At 35.5% G+C, this 5,250-nt stretch overlaps 1 pseudogene; it reads left to right on the top strand.

The window, feature by feature from the left end:
- Window positions 1-880: 880 nt before the first annotated feature.
- LOC129646718 (olfactory receptor 6C2-like) lies at window positions 881-3,044 on the top strand (annotated as a pseudogene).
- Window positions 3,045-5,250: the final 2,206 nt, after the last annotated feature.

Here is a 5,250-nt window from a genome sequence, read left to right as displayed (position 1 = left end):
ACTTAAGCATAGTGATCTAGAGGGGCAAAAAAGAGAGTCAAATAACTTACACAATGAATTTTTAAGATTTTTTTTTTTTTTTCAGGAAGTGATTCTAAGCCAAAAGTTGAAAAACCTACAAGTTCCATATTAGTCTAGTGAAGGAAAGAGTAGGGGTGGGAAGCTGGTAATGAACAGAGTCATATCATGAAACAGACTCCACTCAAACTTGTAGATGCTCTTTTGGTGTGTAAAGTGAATGTCCCCCTGTGGTGAAAGCACTTTGAAGATCTGTTTCATAGGTAACATTTCTTTCTAAAGGAGGACTTCCTCATCACAAGAGTGTACTATTAGGGGGGGTCAAAATCTCCAATTTTGGAGTCTTATTAGTTGGGTCTTATTAGTTGACATTATAAGTTTGGCTTTTAGGTATAGACAGAATCCATGCAATTCAGATATTGCTGATTAATATTAATCCATAGCTTTAACTGTCAAAATTCATTTCAAATGATATCCTATATACTTATAGATAGAATAAAATGGACATCAGCCAAAATACGGCTAAAGAAGAACACACGATTGGAAGAGAGGATGTATTATTCCAGACAAATAATCCATGTAAAGACTTGCCTCAGCCTACTGTCTGGCATATGGAAAGTGTTCAGTGATTGCTGGTGCTTTACCCATTTTCTTTCTTTTTTATTCCTGTTTAGTCAATTTTTCATTATGAAATAACTTTTTACTTACAGAAGAACTGAAAATATAGCACAAACAGTTCCCAGATATTCTTCACCCATCTCTCCCTAATAGTAGCAATTTGCATAATCTTAGTGGAATTATTAATACTGAGGAATTAACACTGTATACAAATACTAATAACTAATAACTCACAGATGTAAGGATGGGTCCAGGCTGTGGGCAGACAGCAAAGATTCCACCATCTCCACAGCAAGTCCCTGGCTCTCTAGGTGCCTGGACCAGGGCTGTAGCAACCGAGCCACATGCTAGATCCCTACCGGAAAAACTGACGCCTGGGGACTGAGCATGTGCAACCTGCTGGTCAACCTCATTGCTCACTGAGAGTCCCTAGAGGCACCGGAAAGAGAAGCTTTGTGGCTCTGGCTTGAAGGGTCTGAGTGGAGAGGAGGGTTAATTGAAAAAATAAAATAATAATATTAAAATAATTAAATCAAATACAAATTTGATTCGGATTTTCCCACTTTATCCACTAATGTCAATTTTCTGTTGCAGGATTCAAGTTACTACTTGAAACAGAGTTGTCATGTGTCCTTGGTCTCCTGCAACCTGTGTTTCATCCTGTCTCCCATGTCCTTTGTGACTTTGGAAGTACAATCAATTGAGGTTAAATTCTTCAGGGTTTTTTCACTGATACTGATTTACTCAATATTGAGGCAGGTAATTTGTTTATGTAGTACTTATCAAACATTGTGTTGTATTACAGTGAAATGCAGGGAAAGTCAGATACTGATGTAGAAGCTTCAAGATAAATAGCAAAACTGGAAAGCAATGTGGGTTATTTGCATGATAATCCTGATATCAAAAATAAAATGAAATAACTCTTTTTTCATTAGAGTAACAACAAACATTCAAATACTGCACACATGGCCTCCAGGCTCTGTATAAAATATCAGTCTCAGCCATTGATTTGCATTTAACAGGGACCCACACTTTAAGCAGCTTGCAAGCTCACTTGAACCTGTGAGTAGTGAAGAATTATTCGGAGCAAAAGGTCATTAGAAAACCCACAAAATCATATCATATGGATGATCCTTTCTAATTATATAGCTAAATACATTTCAGACAATAGAGCACAGAGTTTAGATTAATTGAAAAATAGAGATTAGAGAGCATCTGGGGGGTATGAAAATATGGACTCTAGTGCAAACTTATTCCAGAAAAACATGATCTGGAGGATTTCTGTAATGCACATCAAAAAAACTGAGATTTCCAAAGTTTTGGCATGTCACTGACACATCAAAGAAGAAAATGACTGTTCATTGACTTGATTGGATTTTATTTTAGCCAGTGGCCATGGCCTCATGATTTCATATAGGTTTTCTCAGTTCAATGTCACTTGAGTTTCTGAGGAGTTTGAGGAGAAGCACAAGTCAGCAGTGAGAAACTGTATAATATCTACATTCATACTCCTGGGACTGACAGATGATCCTCCAATGCAGGTTCTGATTTTTATGTTTCTGTTTGTTTCCTATACATTGAGTATACTGGGAACCTGACCATCCTTATACTCACTTTAGTAGATTCTCGCCTTAAAACTGCCATGTAGTTTTTCCTCAAATGCTTATTCTTTTTCAAAATCTTATTAATTACAGCCTCATTCTCAGATTCTTATACAGCTTATCAACTGGGGACAAGACTATTTCCTATAATGCTTGTGCTGCTCAATTACTTTTTGTCATTCTTTTCGGAGCAACAGTATTTTTTCTCCTGGCAATCATGTCCTATGATGGCTATGTGGCCATCTGCAGACCCTTACATTATGCAGCCATCATGGGCAGCAGAGTCTGTGGAAGATTTGTTTGTTGCTGTTGGATAGCAGGTTGTCTGGTTATATTCCCACCACTTTTCCTGGGCTTAAATCTGGAATTCTGTGACTATCATGTCATTGATCATTTTATCTGTGATGCTTCTCCTGTGCTAAAGATGTCTTGTTCAGACACATGGTTCATAGAACAGAAGGCTGTTGTCCTTGCTGTGTTGACTGACATCTTGACATTTCTGTGTGTAGTTATATCTTATATGCATGTCACCAGGACCATCATAAACCTCCCTTCTACCCAGCAAAAGATGAAGGCCTTTTCTACCCATTCTTCTCACATGATTGTGGTTTCTATCACCTATGGCAGTTGTATTTTCATCTATGTCAAACCTTCAGCAAAGGATGAAGTGACAATTAATGTGTGTCAGTGCTTACCACTTCAGTTGCCCCCATGTTAAACCCATTCATTTATACACTGAGGAACAAGCAAGTGAAACAAGCTTTTACAGATTTAATCAACAGAATTTCACTGATGTCAAAGAAGTAAAGGAATGTTGAAGAAAAGCATAAATATATAAACTTAAAAAAAGCAGTGGGCCTTAAGGTCACAATCTTCATTTCTTAACTATACTCTGGTCTATTGTCTAGAAATATTAACATGCTTTTATAGTTATTATTGAATCTTGGACCCCAAATAATCTTTTCAAAGCTTGTTGAAATAAGCATGTTAGGTCTTTTCAACCCTTGTTGAATATAACGTTTCTTCAAGATGATGGATCATATCAAGAGAACATAAAAATAGATTTTTAGGAATATGGGCTGTCCTAAACTCTATCTTGGTTCTGATCAACTAGAGAACTATTAAATCTTATGTGAAAAAAATACTGAATTCTTGAATTGATAGGAAAATAATAGAGTGATAGTATTCATTGTTTTTTTCTAGTACAGACATTCAAAAGACATAAATATGATTTCAATCACTCTTCTTAAGCAGGAATTTATTATTGAAAACAATAATGAGTTAATTTGAGCAAAAAGGAATGGGTTTTAACACAGAAGGGGAAAATATATGAGTTTAGAAACCTGGAGATTCACATATACCCTGTAAAAGAAACATGAAAGCCCAAAGATTTAAAGTTTAGATTCACTAAATTCTCTCTAAAGTGAAAAGCACGGCCTCTACATTAATTCATCATCAAGGTAGCAATGATCTGATAAACTCTGCTGAGGCAATAAAGTCATCTTTCTGTTGATAAAGAAAGTCTAATGCTGAATACATAATACAATGCAAGTCATAAATATGGCTAAATTAAACCAACAAGAGCCAATAAATCTCAGCAAAATAAAGTTCTAGACTTAAAGAAAATTAAACCAGCAAAATACAAGGAAGCCTTGGGCTATAAACAAGGAATCCAATATGAAGGCATATTGTCCTCTCAAAGATCATCTTTAACATTGAAAAAACAGAAGGTATAATCTTCACTATTTCTCAAAGAAAGATGTCCTACATTTGGCTATTTTTTACCTTACTAAATTTTGCATTTCTCACCAAAAACTTCAATGGTCCAGACTGGAATGTTTTTGACTTTCATTTCTAGACCTGTGTTCTAGGTGTCTCCTCTTACAAAGATTTCCTTCCCTGCACCCTTTCCTAGCTGTCTGTTTGGAGTCCCTCACATGTGCACCTGTCACATTCTGCAGTTATTTACTATGAAATAACAAATCATTTCCAAATCAGTGGTTTTAAACTTGAGTTTCTGTATCAATGGGTGTTTCTGCCAATTTTAGCAGACATCAGCTGATCCAGGCTGGGTTCATAGGATTGTCATTAAGGATGCCCGAGTCTTCTTATCTAGTTAGGCTTCATTCACAATTTTAGTAGTTTAATGACTCCTTACTAAGATAACTGAGATCTCTTCTAGATGGTGCTTTATTCTCTAGATAGTATTTTGGGAAGATCATGGGGCTCCAAGGAAGAGAATAGAATCATGCAAGAATCCAGAGTCTTAGACTCAATGTCTCTACCACATTCTATTCACCAGACTAGTCACAGGATCAAACAAGATTCAAGGGAGAGAAATGGAATGCACAAATTTAAAAGGGTTCCAGTTGAATACATCTAGGAATGAATACATAAAATCCAGTTGAATTGAGACTCATATGATAAATAAAGCAGTGTTTTATTATTCACAGAATAAGATAAAAATACTTGATGTAAAAGTGAAATGAATATATAAAGGAAAACTAGTTCATAGTCATGTATGAACTAAAAAGCATAGACATAATGATGGAGTTAGAAAATCTCAATAGGTGTGAAAGCTAACAGGTAAATGCTTGATGAGGAACAAGATAGTTATATATGTATATATTCTCATATACATTCACTATCAAATTACTACTGTAACATTAATCCTATCAATCAATCTCTTTTGGCCTCATAATAAAATTTAAGTGTATGAGAATCTTTCTGATATTTCCAGTAGCAAATCATACAATTTACCTAATTTCTTGCCCTATCCCACCAGTATGATGATTATGGACACTATCAAGATATAATACACCATAATGATAAACAGGTCAGTCTACAGCATCAGGCTACTAATTTATGTCTCCTTTTTTTCTTTTCATCAAACATATCTAGTTGTACGTTTTCACATAAGGCTATGCTTAAATTCCCTGTGGAAATTCCCATGTGCTAGTCCTTCCCTCCTTAATGATGTCTCTATTTGAACTCTCTCCACTCTCCTCTTTCT

The sequence above is a fragment of the Bubalus kerabau genome, chromosome 1, assembly GCF_029407905.1.
Source record: "Bubalus kerabau isolate K-KA32 ecotype Philippines breed swamp buffalo chromosome 1, PCC_UOA_SB_1v2, whole genome shotgun sequence".
Classification (NCBI taxonomy): domain Eukaryota; kingdom Metazoa; phylum Chordata; class Mammalia; order Artiodactyla; family Bovidae; genus Bubalus; species Bubalus kerabau.
Note: the sequence above shows the minus strand (reverse complement) of the source record. Positions and strands in the feature narration are given on the sequence as shown.